This window comes from Alligator sinensis, unplaced genomic scaffold, assembly GCF_000455745.1.
Source record: "Alligator sinensis unplaced genomic scaffold, ASM45574v1 scaffold360_3, whole genome shotgun sequence".
Classification (NCBI taxonomy): Eukaryota; Metazoa; Chordata; order Crocodylia; family Alligatoridae; genus Alligator; species Alligator sinensis.
Genome location: NW_005841977.1, coordinates 2,997,931 through 3,015,098, shown reverse-complemented (window position 1 = coordinate 3,015,098; position 17,168 = coordinate 2,997,931). Strand labels below are relative to the sequence as shown.

At 41.7% G+C, this 17,168-nt stretch overlaps 1 protein-coding gene across 3 annotated transcripts in view; it reads right to left on the bottom strand.

Annotated features, from left to right (window-relative positions):
• FABP6 (fatty acid binding protein 6) overlaps positions 1-17,162 on the bottom strand; it is a 64,424-nt gene extending 47,262 nt beyond the window's left edge. For 2 of the 3 annotated variants that reach the window (XM_025200899.1, XM_014518726.2), the window contains exon 1: positions 15,777-17,162. The gene's annotated coding sequence lies outside the window, so the exon portion shown is untranslated. The remainder of the gene's footprint in view (positions 1-15,776) is intronic. The other variant, XM_014518725.2, reaches the window with a different exon arrangement.
• Between the last annotated feature and the right edge of the window lie 6 nt (positions 17,163-17,168).

The window sequence follows — 17,168 nt, the reverse complement described above, 5'->3', positions numbered from 1 at the left end:
TTACCGCAAGCTATCGCTGCAGTGAAGACAAAGCTTTTTTTTTTTTTTTGACTTCAGAAGATGAAATAGATCAAATACTAAGCGCTATCATAAAAGCTGCACAACTTTAAACTCTATTTTCATTTTCTAGTGGCACATGCAGATTGTGACTGAGGGTGGACTTCTATTATGCTTTATTTAGTGCAAATGTATGAGTATCCATGCCCCTTACAACCTACATTTATGAAAGCATTTCATTTGCATTTATAGGCAAGTTAAAAATGAAAACATATTGTTCGAATGAAAAATATCACCCTCTGATGGCATATGTTTAGCAGCTTATCTGCAATGAGTTTGAAAATCATTCATGGGACAGCACCTTCACCTCAGGATTGAACTACAATTACAGTTGGAGAAGCCTGCACTGTTGCTGTTCTAGAGCCTCTATGGCAGGGGTGGGCAAAATGCAGCCCGGGGGCTGGAACAGGCCCTCCAGGCTATTCTATCTGGCCCACAGGGCCCCTAAAAAATTTAGAAAATTTATATTTATCTGCCCTGGGCTGCCAATCATGTGGCCCTCAATGGCTTGCCAAAACTCAGTAAGCAGCCCTCTGCTCAAAATAATTGCCCGCCCCTGCTCTATGGAATATACAAGACTGCCATGTGATACAGTTCTGTTCATGGGCACTAACATTTATACATGTTCCTATAAAAAAGCTATGTAAGGGAACCAATTACCTAAAAATATTTTAATAAAATAAAACTCTTAGTGTATCAAATCTCTTTAAATATGGCATTTAAATATTTCTTCTAAAAATGGTCTGTTGAATTTAAGTTTTAAAAAATACCTTTATGTGCATCATAGATGTTGCATCCTTGTAAACATGTTTTAAACTCCCCGCCCCCCCTTAAATTGAGTCTGAAAATTTAGGTGCATTTTCAATTCAAAGCCATCTTTAATTTGAAGAAATCTGGTATGTAGCTTTTCCCCGTTCTTATATGATTCAAAGGTAAGATGTCAATTGGTCTTATCAAATGACTAATCTGCTGCTAGAAATGGGACAAATAGGTCTGGAAAAATAGGTAAACACTAAAAAACCCAATTGACCCTTATTATAAATGCCATTCCTGCCTTAGGCACTGCTCATCCTTTTCACTCCAGAATTACTACACACCTAACAGTTACTTTTGATAGGGATGCTATTGCATGTAGCAGCAGCAGATTACTTGGCTGATTCAGCAAAGCAGTTCCCAAAACAACTGTTTTTTGGAGATAATACTGTCAGCCATGACTTTATAGCATGAATGTCTGGATACTACAGCAACAAGTACAGTATAAATAGGCAAGTCTATTCACAGCTGGCAAGTGTCTGGTTCTGGAGTGTACACAGTTTAATTTTTTGTGAATTTACCTCTAGTGATATGCCCCTGCTTCACTACTGAAAACCAAGAATGCATATTGTATTCAAATCTGATATGATCTGTTCTTGCTACCAGGCATATCTCTACTGTTCCCAAGCATTCCTTGACTTATTTACTGATGTAACAAGTATGTTAGTTATGGAGCTGGTTTCTCGCATGGAAACGAATGGACTGAAAACACCCACTCATTACCCATAACAGCTAAATAGTAGGGCTGTGCAAAGCTTTGGTCCGATTCGGTGGCCGAACCTCCAAATCCAAATCAAATCAGAGGACCCTTTAATCTCTCTAAATTCAAAACCTTCCAAACCGATTCGAGAGATTCGGACATAGAGACAGCTTTAAATGTTTTTTCTACATACCTCTAGGTACCAGGGGCTCGTGAGTGCTGCCATGCTGGGACGGACAGAGTATCCCACAGGAGCGCGGGGGGCTCCCCAGCATGGTTGGCAGCAGACCCTGAAGCTGATCGCCAAGCTGGGGAGGTGGGGAGGGGAGGGGAGGAGAGGGGCAGCATGCCTCCCAGCAGACCCGTAAGTGGACCAAAAATATTTCCGGTCCACTTCTGGGTTCGCCGCCAAGCACATGGAGGGCCCCCCCCCGCACTCCTGTGGGACGCTCCATGCAGCATTGCAGTGATCATGACCTGCACCTGCTACCACAAGGTACGTAGAAAAAACATTTAAAGCTGTACCTACGTCTGAATTGCTGATTCTCCGAATCAGTATGGAATCTTTAGATTCGGATTCAGCCGAATTGATCAGAGACAGTGATCCGAATCACCCCTACTAAATAGCAACAATGTTCGAAGCCGCGAATTCACACTTGTGATCTAGGCTTTGTCACTTTGTCCCTTTACTAGTTTTTAAATCAAATGCCAGTCCCTCCAGGATATTTTAAAAATTACTCTTATACTGCTACTTATTTACCCAGAAGCTTAGGTCATCTAGATTAGAAAGATCAAAAGATTGATTCGTTGTATTGATGGGAAGGAAGCATGTTGCTATGTAATTTTTTTTCCTATCAGTGCTCTTTTGGTCAACCATTGATGCAAATCACCCCGAGTTCCTGTAATCAGAAAAATTTTGCATTGACTGAGTCCTGGTATGAACATATTTCACTTCACATGTAGGAAATGAAGAGCCAGAATATCTCTCCTCTTATATTGGTGTGGAGAAGGCATCCAACTAACATAGACTATAAAAGTTATTGCTTTACAAAGTACTTTAACATTCAGTGATTGTAATGAAAAATGTAAATGCCACCTCAATGCAATATTTATAGGGGGACAGACCAACTGCACTAAAAAATAAACAGAATTGTTTAAAAAGGACAGTGTGAATAAATGGCCTCAAGAACTATTCTACAGACACCTTAATCATTCAATAGCTTTCATTCAGAAATAAAATGATGTTATTTAACGAGTATCTTGAATGTTATTCAGAGATGGCTAAGAGAAATATTTCTGACAAAAGGAACTAGAGCTGGAACAAAATGCTAGACTAGATTAATAATCACTGAATAATGAAGCAGAGGTACAGATACAGAAGTAATGGAATTGGAGTTAGTGGGCTGAGAAAAGAACTGGGACTCTGGTGCTCAGCTGATGGAAAATGCAGTATCTCCACTAATCTGAACAGAACTACTTGTATTTACACCGAGTAGCCATCCCTGGGAGCCAGAAGTACTGGATGTTTACATTTCAGCCAGTGCATTGTGTAAGACTCTGGGCAGGCCACTTAGCAAATTCTCAAAGGGACCACTATTTGGGGTGTCAGAGGTAACCAATGCCCATCTTGAAGCTTCCTTTTTTACAGTGCTGAACACCTGTAATTTCCAATAAAGTCACTGTCCTGTCTGTTCAAAGAATATAATACTTTCCCAGGTGGAATGCAATGGTGTGTCATTCATACCTGTCAGCTTTAATATCCTGGAATATAAATTAGTGATCTGATGCCAATATTTTCACAAAGGGTTACTACACAAATGTCCTCTTCAGGCTGTGCACCATGGGCGCATGTGCTTATGGAGAAAAGGGTGAGAATAGAGAATCTATTCATTTTGTTCTAACATGAACAAAAAAACTCTTTCAACTTGAGCCAAGGAAGAAGGTAATCATGCTTGGCAAACAGAACTTTGATGGAAGTGTTTCCATTTAATTCCTGAAATATTCAGATAACATATTGATATCAGTGCAGCATTCAGTTTGTACAATAATTTGAAGCAAAGTGTTAAGACGATATAGTTGTAGCTGTGGCCAGGAAGAGGTCCCTAGGAAGTGTTTTAATATTTCCTGCCATGTGCAGTATGGTCCATTCCAAAGTTTAAAAAAAAAGTATTTTGACAAACCCTAGGGACAAATGTGTGGTGACAGAGATGGTTTTGCTGAATCCAGAAAAGAAATGGACACAAGGTCAAGGACGTCACCAAAGCTTTCCAATTTGGTGATCCAGAATTTGGTCTATGGGCTACCCCTTCCAGCAGTCTGCTAATACTGGTTTGAAGTGTTACAAGTAACAAGCATGGAAAACAAAGGCTTACAGACTGTTTTTTAAAGGACCTGCTTACCTGTATATGATTTTTCCCCCATGGATATTTAGATGACACACAAGCTTATTGAACGCTTCTCTACTTTTTGTTAAACCCACAGATATAGCTGACAGAGGGGTGGGTTTTTGGCTACTTTCCCTAAAAAGGGCTGTTTTAATCCCATAACTTTGCTCTTCATCTGTTTCTTTACATAGACATTTTCATTCAGATGTGTCCCATGCCAGAGTTCAAAGACAGTGAGTTTTCTGTTCAGTTCTTTACCTGCAGCAGCTCTTAGCAACTATGAATAGTAGTATCTGATGAGTAATTTGTGTTCAAGTGAAACTCTAGGGGACAGCTAATCTTAAACCAAATTACTTGACCAAGAATCCTAAACAACAGCTAGGATAAATGTCAGATTTTGCACAAAACTAATGTAGTCTTGTGCAAGATTTTCTGTCAAGGAACATTATTTGTTTTTAGCTCCTGGGTGTCTGGTGTCTCAAAATCAGGCTCAATGTGTTTTTAGAGAGAAATGTAAAAGGCCACATTTACTAAGCTACAAGAATTGATAAAGATTTAGTATATCCACACATCCCCAGTAATTCTTTGAAAGCAAAATAGATATATATTGCAAGAAAATGCAAGAACTGGAATATTTATTCCTGTTTCTTAGATTCTAGAAACATATATTTGGAACCCAAAATATATATATTCCAATCATATAATATATTTGACTGTTATTTATTGCATTATTTATTCTCTACAAACACTCCAAGGTTCTCTTGCATGTTGAATTATTGAATAATTAAAAGCAATTAAGGAAAAGTGCAGAATTAATGGAGCAAGATAATGTGTTCAGAGATACAATTATTATATTTATTCCATAAATTAAAAATGGAGTTAATAAGAGTTATTAAAGTTGAACAGTTAAGCATTCAAGTCAGATAGTGCCAAAGAAAGGCTGCAATTGCACCCATATTCTTTTGCTTCCTTGTACCTGACTGCATATCATTTTCTAAGTTATATAGTACTCATTCTGCCAACTTGAGACACATATGTAGCATCTTCTATTACCATATTCAAGCCAGACAAAAAGGGTTATTAAAGCTATTCTACATATAAGATATAATAAAAATAAGGACTGTGCCAAACCACATACTAAATGAATGGAGAAGCGAATCCAGAGTGAATGGAATGCCTTACAAGAGGCACAAAGCTATAGAAAAAGATGACCACTGTGTCACATTGACCAGAATATACTGGTAGTTCAGGGACCACACACTACACCTGTATGCTTATTTTGCTTCTCTTCCAGGACAAGATAAATTTGCAGACTGTCTGATTTTTGAGGGATTAATCATGCACTTTTATTGCTCTCTTCAGTTTCCCTCCAAGTAGAGATCAGGCCTAGAAAATTTCTGTCCAACAGATGTCACAAAGCTGACAGACTTTAAATTGGAGGTTAGAATTGAAATGGTTAGGCAACCTTAGTTAGAGCTAGAACTAATGTCATCATGACATTAATACAACGCTTTTCATCCCCCAAAATTCAAAAGTGTTTATGCATATACACAAGGATCTATGAAACACTACCATCTCACAGAGGCATAGCAAGCTCATTGACTAACCAGGGCCAGGGGAGGTGGGATGTATGTAGACTGGGGGTGGGAGAAGGTAGAAGGGGGTGCATGGGTGAAGGGAAGAGAAATCTTAGGTGCCTGGGCTACTGCTGCTGCAGTGTCATCAGCTCTGGTGGTAGCAGTCCCATGAATAGGCTCCTTGGGAGCTAATCTTAGTACCCTATTCACTCCCCCACCTTCCCAGATACATACATATAGGGTGCAGGGCTGTGCTTGTTCTGGCAAAGGCTTCTGAGGGGAGGCAGTGGGATGAGCACTATTCCTTTGACTCACTTGCCCTCCCCCCAGATATACTACTTGGTGCAGTGCTGTGCTGCCTGGCTCTTATGCTACACAGCACTGCCTTTGCCATAGCAAAGCAGTGCAGGGGCATATTCTGGCACCCCCTCATAGTTAGCACTTGGGGCTGGTGGCTTGTTTGCCCTTCCCTAGTTATACTACTGGTACTCAGGAGCTGTTCCAATAGTACAGAGCAACATTACCCAATGGATTTACAGAAGAAGAGTGGAGCTGAGTGTAATCCTTAGGGCTGGTGCTGGCATGGCACAAGCAGCCAGTGCAGCAGACCTGAAGCCCAGCCAGCAAGGATGACAGTGACTAAGACAGTGGTTACAATCTATCTTTGCCCTACTGCAGAGTAGTGCTGATGACAGCTCAGCTACAGCTGAGTATCTGAACTAGTGAATTCAGGTCAACTACAGAGGAAATTGAGGTAGACAGAAGGCAATTATCCAAAAAATGCTTTCATGGTGACCACCCCTAGCCTTGTGAAAAGTGCCAGGAGATCTTTAATTGCCTCTATATTATATGTCACGTGAAAGACAGCACCATGCTAACTAAGGGATTGTTTATATAAATTGACCTGAATGAGCTATTTCCCAATAGTTATTCTGTAATAAGACTCTACTTTGGAAGTATACTCATTATTCTACAATGCAAATTACTTATTCCAGAGTAGAGTGTCACCACAGGCCATTATTCCAGAATAACTGTTGCGGTCAGTTTTCCTGTATAGAAAAGCCCCAGTACAATATTAGGGCACAGATTTTGTATTGACCAAGAGAGAAGATTGTCACTTAATCAGCTACAGCACCACACTGGGTGTTTCGTGGAGGTGTCCCACTCAAATATAGAAAAGATCTAAGCCTGATGAAGCTAGACAGTACCCTCTTAGCTAATTAATGGCAGACTTAAAAGCATGATACCATTAGAAGTCAATCACAGGATGAGGAATGGATTAGAGACTAGCACCAGCAAGTGAAGACCTGCTTCTGGTGAGTTCCTGGGCAAACATAGGATAAAAAAGCCAGATAACCTCCATTAGCTTAAAGATGGATGCTTTTCAGAAGTTTTGTGAAAAGTGGGTGAGTCCAAAAGCAGAGAGACAGGCCCACAGCAAAGAATAAAGGAAAACCAAAAATGACTTCAGAACTAAACTTCCACCAAGGCAATGCTCATTATTGGAGTAATTTGGTTCTTTCTTCCCCGCTGAAACTAGAGATAGTTTGGAGTCTATCTAACAAAATACTGTATATCAAATTTAAGTAAAAAATAAATGACTGTGAACGGACTTGTGACCAATGGGCAGAAGCAGTCAAATAAGGCAGAAAGGAACATATAGAAAGTCAAGCCTGAGCAGAAAGGCTTAAAAACAGCATTTGGAAGAAAAAAAAAAAAGAGTGAAGTGAGGCAGATAGAAACAACTGGAAAGCAAATTCAGACCCAACATATGTAAGGTCCAGTCATAGGAAAAGAAAATCTTGATTTCCTAGCTTTTCTGAAAAAAAAAATCCCTTTTATATTAGGTTTGCAAATACAATATTACCTTATATATGTACTAACCGTTACATGATTCTGGCCAGAGACTCATCTATGATGGGCAAAATAGTACCTATTAACATTGTTTCAATTTCAGCTCACAGACAGTGTGATCTTAGGTGCAGGAAGGAAGAAAAAGGATATTAACATTTGAAGGAAACAAAATTTTCATTTCCCATTATCTTAAATTCAGTGATATAGTCCTGTAAAATAGTCCTCGTGGAGCCCCTCCAAAGAGAAAACACTGAAGCTACAATTCTGTAGTGCGCAAAGCTTGAGATACACATAGTGGAAGTAACACATTGTTTTAGAATTCAAAATCAACTAATTAATTAAACTAAAACCATGGAGGAAAATGAATCATAAATCTCTGAGGATGAACACTTGCAGGAGTTAATATATGATTCTGCTTATAAATTCTTATTCTATTTGGATGAAATTCATCCCTGGGCAAAGGGCCAGAAAAACGCCTATGTTATGCTCTACTTAAGCTCTGAAAATAGAAAATTAAGAGCATTTTAGTTAAAGGATAATTTCAGAGCCTAAATCCCACTGGCTTTCAATGAGATTAAGGCTACTAAGGGCCACAATTTCTGAAGGTGGAGACAAATGAACCAGTTATAACATGTTAAAAAGGGGCAGGGACTCACTGCATGTCAGCTGCTCTGCAATAATTGTTCCTGTGCCAGCATTTTCCTCATGGTAAATAAAAGCTAATCTGTGGTAATTTAATCCTCAATGAAAGAGGGGAAAGTTACCATAGTTAAGATTTCACTTATTGTAAGGCAGGAACAGGCATACAGTTAATGTAGAGCATCTGATGTGATGTAGCTGTCCACTAGGGCTGTGCAACGCTTTGGTCCCCGATTCAGTTTGGCGGAGATTTGGCCCGATTTGGTGGCTGAATCTCCAAATCCAAATCGAACTGGGAGACCCTTTAATCTCTCCAAATTGAATCGGAACCCTCCCAATAGATTGGACATAGACACAGCTTCAAATGTTTTTTCTACATACCTCAAGGTACCAGGCAGCTCGTCAACACCGAAATGGTGGGGTGGATGGAGCATTCCACAGGAGCAGGGTGGGGGTGGCGGTGCAGTCAGCAGCAGACCCAGAACTGGACCAGAAGCACTTCTGGTCCACTTCTGGGTCCACTAGGGAACACGCAGGGGGCCCCCCTGCGCCCTACTGGCTTGGCAACTGGTGCCTCCTGGATCTAGAGGGGCACCCGGGGTCCCCCTGCAGCCGATCACCAAGCTGGGGGGGATATGGTGGGGGGGTCCCTCAGCACACTCCTCGGTGGACCCGGAAGTGGACTTCCGGGTTCGCCACCGAGCATGCTGGGGCCCCCATGCTCCTGTGGGATGCTCCATCCGCCCCATCGTCACAGCGTTCATGAGCTGTGCCTGATACCTTGAAGTATGTAGAAAAACTATTTAAAGCTTTGTATATGGCCGAATCAGCATCGAATCTGCAGATTCAGATTTGGCTGAATCGAATCGGGGCAGTGATCTGAATCAACTAATCGAATCACTGTCCCCGGTTCAGGCCGAATCCGAATTGAATCCAACCCATTTCGCACAACCCTATTGTCCACTCTCTTTTCACCCTCTGTAACTGTTTGTTTCTCCACAATGTAAGTGGCCAAAATGCAGGCAGTGCCTAGTGGGATTTTCAACAGATTCTGAGCAGGTTAGGTACTTATTTGCAGATTAGGCACCTAAAAGGCTTTGAGAATCTGGCCCTATATATGCATGAACAACTGAAAATGTAGCTTATTCTCCTAAATCATTTTGGTGCTTTTGAAAATTTCACCCATAAACTGCACTGTTTATTTAACACTTTGCAGGTGTCTTTCAGTTGATTTTGCTTTACAGATTCTACCAGACTATCTGGGAAATACGTATCAGAGTGAAGGTGAATTTATGTCAGATATACAAATATCAATATTCAACCATAAGACTTTTGAGGGAAAATAGTGTAGTTTGTATGTATAGGCAAAAGATTCCTGCTTATATTAATGTAGTACCTAGCATGTTGTGTGAATTATCAAAAACACATAATCATTGATATAATGTTTAACAGCTTCACATTTTTGTGGGGCAATCTAGGCCCAAGTTACATTTTGCATCTTGGATTTAGTTTCCTCAGAATTATTTTTTTTAATAATAAAGATTTCATAACAAGTCACTTGTAATTATATATCCAATATTAGAAGAATGTTATAATATAGTAGGGAAAATAGTATTTTGGTAACTTCAGCCTTTTTTTCCGGTTTGTTTGTTTAAACACACCAGTATGCTGAGAACCAGTGTGGATAGCACTGATATCTAAAGATGCATACATTTTAGAAATAGCAGAAATCAGTCAAATTACAAGATAAGACATGAAGAAGATTCAGACTCAAAGCTCTTTAAACTTATAAAATAACCATGAGACATGTCAGCATAGATCTATTACCTGTATTTGACCCCAACTGCTCAACGGCATTTGTAAATTTTTGTATCAACCTACTTTATGGTTACAGCTTGGGATCAAGTGAATAATGGGCACTATCTGATCAGATCAGTTCTCTATATGGACACTGTGGTGGGCCAGTAGGGGGTGCTCCTGTGTTGAGCCACCCACCTCACTGCACCCGACCACCTTCCAGGCTCTGAGTGCCTCCCTGGGGGCGCCTCACGTCTGGATGACCCCCTTTCTGGAACACACCCGCTAGCCTGGGGTAAAAGCTGCCACCACCCAGGGCTGGGCTTGATTCTGGCTCTGTGCATCCTGGGAAACGCAGGCCTAGTAGCCCTCAAGGGTACTTGACTCACTTCAAGCACTTGGGGGTGCTTCTCTCAGTCGGAAGCACAAGTAGTGGTCTCCCTTAGTCAGCCGAACCAAAGGGACGCCAAGGCATAATCTGGACCCACACCCAATAAGTCTCCCATGCTAGGTACAAAGGAGAACTTTATTGGTCACAAGGGGTAGGGATGCAATAGGGTACAGGGTAGAGCAATATCAGAGAAATCCCATAGAGCAAACTGGCATGGCTGGGTAGCCTTTGATCACGCATCTGAGTTACTGCAAGCTATATATCGAGTTAGATCTCAGGAATCTTACTCACAAGTATCATCCAGAGGCAGGTGGAGATTCCCTCTGGAGGCAGGCAGTTCCTTGATCATGAGTTTTGAGAAAGAGCAAGTTTCAGATGGTTCAGCTCTTCTCTCTCTCCCTCTCTGAGTCTTCCTCATGGCCGTTGCCTCTTCCTCCTGGGCAGTCCTTAACTTATATAGCCCTTATAACCTCATTTACCTGGTCCAGTGAAGGCCAGCACCTGTTGGCTGTCAGCCAACCAATTTGAAATGCATCACTAGTTGCTGGGCAGACTGGCAGTTCCTAGCCCTCCAGGGAGTCCAAGCCCCTCACCCAGGTATGTGATGCCAGTCACGTAGGCAGAGGAAGCAGGTTTCCCCCCTCTCCCAGGAATGTATGTAGGAATTTACCTAAAGAGATAGAGTAAGGTGCGTACCCTCTGCAGGGCCCATCTTAACCAAATTGTCACAGAGCAGAGTTTTTGGGGAAAAACAGAGGTGGCCTTCTGCCACAGACATTATACAAAGCTCCAATCCTTGACTTCATCTCATGTTCACTAGAAATTTAGCATATAATTAACTTTTAAAGTTCAAGAATAGACTTCTGGGGCATGTGTGTATATGGTGGGATTTTATAAATCCTTTAAGAATGATTCATAAACCTGACAAAATAAGCTCTGCAATCTTATGACCAGGAAAATCATTAGATTACCATAAAGGAGAATGCCTGATTCTTTTCTGTATTTTTTGTATTCTGTATGACTGATTATTTCACCCAAGCCAATTATCTGTAATTAATCAATTATGATGTTTTAAAACGGTGGTTAATTACTTTAAATATAATATATTGTTTTACATCTAAACTGTTTTACATCTTGCCTGACCAATTTCATCTCCTTCTATGACCAGGTGACATATCACCTGGACAAGGGAGAAGTGATTGACGTCATATATCTGGACTTTAAAAAAGCCTTTGATCTGGTGTCCTATTACCTCCTCATGGAAAAATTGGCAACTGTGGCCTTGGCTACACCACAGTCCAATGGCTGGGAAATTGGCTCCGAGGTTGGACCCAGAGAGTAGTGGTTGATGGTAGTGAATCATTATGGCATTCTGTGACCAGTGGTGTCCCCCAAGGCTCTGTCCTTGGACCAGTTCTCTTCAACATCTTTATCAACTATGTGGACATTGGTGTCAGAAGCGCACTGGCTAAGTTCGCCGATGACACTAAACTTTGGGGCATAACATCCACACCCAAGGACAGCCTAGTGATCCAGGCTGACTTGGATAAGCTTAGTAAATGGGCTGACACAAACCTGATGATGTTCAATACCAATAAATGTAAGGTACTCTACTGGGGGGGGGGGAACCCCGCAGCATGCTTATAGACTCAGCTGTACTATACTTGCTAGCACCCCTGCTGAAAGAGACTTCGGGGTATTGACTGACCACAAGATGAACATGAGCCACCAATGCAATGTCACAGCTGGTAAAACAAACAAAACTCTGGTTTGCATCCATAGATGCTTCTCAGGTAAATCTCAGGATGTGATCCTTCTGCTGTACTCAACATTGGTGAGGCCGCAGCTGGAGTACTGCATCCAATTCTGGGCTCCGCAATTCAAGAAGGATGTCAAGAAGCTTGAGAGAGTCCAGAGGAGAGCTACACGCATGATCAGAGGGCAAGATAATAGGCCCTATGAAGAGAGGCTGAGAGCCATGGGACTCTTCAGTCTGGAAAAGTGCAGGCTCAGGGGGGACCTGGTGGCCACCTCTAAGTACACAAAGGGTGTTCATCAGGATCTGGGGGAATGTCTGTTAACCAGAGTGCCCCATGGTAAAATAAGGACCAATGGTCATAAACTCCTCCAAGACCATTTTATGCTGGACATAAGAAAAAATGTCTTTACTGTCTGAGCCCCTAAGACCTGGAATAGACTCCCTCCAGAAGTCGTGCAGGCACCTTCTCTGGACTCATTTAAGAAACGTTTGGATGCTTATCTTGCTGGGATCCTTTGACCCTAGCTGACTTCCTGCCCCTGGGGCAGGGGGCTGGACTTGATGATCTTCAAGGTCCCTTCCAGCCCTAACCTCTATGAAATCTATAAACTGATCCAAAAAAAATGCAGTCTTGCAGTGCACAACCAAGATCCCATCTTCTGTTAGTTTTACATAAATGTGTGTGTGCGTGCGGTTTGCAGTGTATTTATTTTGTTTTCTATTAGTTAAATCATTCCTTTTTAAATGCAGAAGCCTTGATGAATGGTCTACAAGGTTGCCAGTGCACATCTTGTCTGGACCTATTTTAAAATGTTAGGATGAAATGGATTAGGTAAGACACTATGTTTTAAGAGCAGTGTCTATAACACATGTTGAACTGGTTAAAGTTTGGAAGGACAGAGCCTAATATATTAATAACATACCCTTAAATCCTAGTCTCAATACAACCCCAGAAAAAAATCATTAATTTATCCTAGCCATGACATTAGCACATACCAGTTGTCTGTGCTCCTCCTCTTCTCATAAACACTCCCTATAAAACTATACACATGCTTAAGCCATGGATACATCTGCACATGTGGCACAGTTCCTGGAGGGGCAAGGAATGGGGATGCCTGCACTATGCACATGACAGGGGGAGAAGTGGTAATCTGAAGACTGCGGCAGGGGGGGAGGAGGGCATTTGCCCAGGTCTGTAATCCATATGGTGTGGAGCACCCCAGCAGCCTGGAAGTTGGACAGAATGGGGCTTCTCTGGCTGAGGATACAGCCAGGGTCCTTGGTAAGCTTTTGTAGCCCAAGCTAAAATCAATGCTACCATAATTTTATTGCTAGTTTTAATCTAGGTAGTTTGGATAAAAACATCTCAGTTATGTCCACAAGTGTTGTAACCACACATTTCACCTTTAGTATAAATATAACTCTTGTCCATATTGGTTTAATTTGTATTTATGCATTTTCCCCATTGCAACCTTTCTGCATAGCTATGCTGGTAAACTAGTGGATAAAGTGCATTAGGTCAAGCCCTGTTTCACACCAGTGTACTGTGCATACATTAAAGGTTTATGTTTATGCAATGTATATAGTTATAGAAGTACACATTTTCTTAGATACACACTAAGTGCATATATTCACACACACCTAGATCAAAACACACACAGCCCTGAATGTCCACATACAATTCAATAATATAACTGTGATGAGAATCTCAGTTGATGTTGCTGAAGTGCACATACACCTGGCAATTTCTGGGAAACTGCAGCTGGAAAAATCTTCCTGAGAAAGGGAGTAGTATTGGCACTCCAACCTGCAGATATCCCTGGTCTCCTGAGAGGACTAGAGTGGTGAAGAAAGGCTGCCCCGCCTTTCTCAGATTATATTTATCTGCTATTTGATCAGTGGCATACATACTTGTTCACAATTTTTTAAGAACACTTAAGACTTTTCAGAACTAAAATGAAACTGTAAAAAAGCCTTTTACCTTCTAATTTTATGAAAACTCCATATTTTAGATTGGCCTGGGTCAAGTGCATTGTCTCCTCTGTATTACAATGCAGCAATTAAGTAGAATGTTAACAAGCCACAAACCTAGACTTGTTACTTGCACTTAGCATAAGTACTGCTGGAGTTTTCAGTAGATTTAATAGATTGATGCTTGTTAGCATTTTAATGGTTGCTGTCTGCCATAAGCAACACCTTTTTAAAAGGAGGGTAGATTTCAGAAAGCATTCATCTCACTGTTTTGGAAGAGGAAATCTTCCATTTTACGCCCATCCTTTGCCAGTAAGCCTGAATTTAACATAACAAAAAGCCTGCTGGGCTGAGTTACTGGATCACAACCTCCCATTAGTTCAAGGGCTGAGTAGTTTCTTTGTGTGGCTGGGGGAGTTCTGGGGTCAAAATTTACTGCCATCCTGCCCTTCCAGGCCCTGGCTATACTAGAGAAATAAACTGTGGCTAAAAGACCCGATGGGATAACACTGTTTGAAAATGCCTGTGGTACAGGATATTTGGTAGTTTTGGCCTTGTTTGTAATGGGCTATTTTTAGCTTTGCCAGTCCTGTTTCCTTCTCATCTTTTCTATTGTAGGTACCTGAAATGTATATTTTTGAAATACAGCCTGGGCCTGGTTTACCTTTTATAGGCAAGGGCTATTTGGGGTATGATTTAGTTCACTATTGGGAGGATCCCTTCACATGGTCAGATTGCCTGTGTGGGAAGACCCAAGGTAAGGAGGCCTCTGGGATTATGTCTGTGCTGCCTTCACTTGGATGCAATACGGTAGTTTGCCATGGTACTGCAGCTCAATTGGGTGAGTTGAACCATCCCTGATTTAGGAAAAGGGCATCTCAGTTTTCTGTGACTCACATCTATTATCACAGTTCCAGGGAGCTACACTAAAGCAGAGAAGATGAACAGGTATCTAATTTTCTTTCTATGCCCATCTCTCTTCCTGTATCCCTCCAAAATGAAAGATATCTATGAATCATTTATAGCCTTTGAAAACCTTTTGGGACCCCATTATTATCTCCCTACCACACACACACCAGAATGTACAGAACAATTCTGACATGCAAAACTGATATCTCACATCTGAAGCAAAACTGAAATCCTTGCACAGGGAAAGGTTTTGAAGTTAAGGTATTAGTAACTCAGCAGCAACACATATCTGCTCATTATTCCCTACAATACTGGCAACAGACATATTCAGCCCTGGGGGCTCTTAAATGGTTGACATTTTGCAAAGCATGATGGCCTCAGGAAATGGTATGCAGGGCTTTAAAATATGGCCCAACAAAATGTTTAGAGATAGTTAAGACATGAATATTAATGCTGGGTAGTTTTGGAAAAGCCTACCAAATCTGCTTGGGTTTTTGTTTTGTTTTTTAGCCACAGATCATACAGCACTGAGTCCATCTGCTGTTTCTCCCTGACAGAGACTGACAAAGCTCTCGGCATGCTGGAGAATAAAACAAATCCAGTACCTTTCTCTAGTACTAACCTCCCTAGAAACATACAATTTTTCCCCCACTCACCCATATATGGTTGATTTCAGATCATGGTACAGTACATAAAACCAAACTATTCAAGTTCTTTTGTCTTTCAAAACTTAAATTAACTCTTTGACCTACATGTCTAAGGCATTTCATACCTCTAGTAATTTATGTAGCCCTTTTCATCCTGACGTATTTATAAATCCTTTGCAAAGTGTGAGATGCTGGAAACAGTAGGCCCAACTACTAGTTTCATCAGCATGAAGACAGTATGAAGCACTATTAAAGCAGAATGGTAGTTATATGCTCACCTTGCAGTGATGCAAATCGATATGCGGCTTGCAGGGCAGCAGAAAGGTGAGTCGGGCCACACTTCTTGCTACACCAGGGCAACGTGCAGTGTTAAGTGCTATGCTCAGCAGTGGTTTCAGGACCAGGTTCCATTTATACAGATCTCTCCAGTCTTTCTCTGCTGTGAAAGGAGGCTGCAGCCCCCAGATCTTGGCTTATAGGGTCATACAAGAAAGAATATTGTTTGCATTCTCATAGTGCTCTAACTGCATGGTGCTCAATATTCCTACCATAGGAAAATGAAAGGTTGTGGATACTACTAGGCCCTGAAACCATACTGGGGTTGCTTTAATCTGCCAAGACAAAACTTCATTTCTTCCTCATGGCTTTATGCTAGTTTACTGCCTGAACATTTGAGACGTGGCTACAGTTTATACTCTTCAAAGTACAGGCTTGTAAACTGCTTTGGAATCCTTCAAACAGAAAGTCACTGTGTAAATGTAGAGTAATTTACTCCTTAAATCATGTTAAGATTTTCTGATTGATACTTTATCAGCAAATGTCACTGTCAATGGAGTATCTATCCCCTTATGAGCACTGTGGTGATTAATGCCTACAAGTCAGTCTGTGTCTCCTTGCTCTGTCCCTCTTTCACATTTCTCCTTCTGCTCTTCACCTCTTTCCTCTTTCTCCCCTCACCTACTTAACATGCCAGACTACAAAATAGTGGTTAGATTAGTTAATAACGGACATAGCCTCCAAAGCAGAACTGGATGTCTTAGGGGAGACAAGGTCAAAACAAGCCACGATTTCAAACTCGTGAGAAAGCAGCAGCTTTTTAAAAAAAATGGAATCAAAATGCTGTGAAGAGGCCAAACAAATGTCACCATGTTTGTCCTGCTCTCATTGCGCCCCATTTCTCGGTCCATATATTGAGTCTTTTCTTCTTTCTCCAGCACAGGACAACGTCTGTAACTGTCCCCTTGTTTAAAAAAAAAAAAAAAAGGCTGTAATTAATTCCCTCTACAGCACTCGCTCTTTCAGACTTTCATTCTCTGACGGGCCATTATATTTTCCCCTTTAGGGTTTCCTCAGCCTCTCTTCCAGGCCCCCCCGGCCCTCGCCATGCTCCATCCCTTTGCAAAGCTGCCTGCCCCCCGCACTGCTGGAGGCGACGAGGTGCTTGGACCCAGGAGGCAGGCATCAGACAGACCCCGCCCGGTGCTCGGCGCTGTACACGGTGCCGTGAGAAAACAGCCCGTCCCAGTGGCTCATGAAGGGACCACCTCAGGCTCTACCCCCCTCAACCCCGAGCGCGCACAAGCCAAGGGCGGCTCGCGCCTCACGCCCTGACCAGTGTTTGATCGACATCACAGCTTTCCAATGACCAGCCTCCCAGTGGCTGGGTGGGT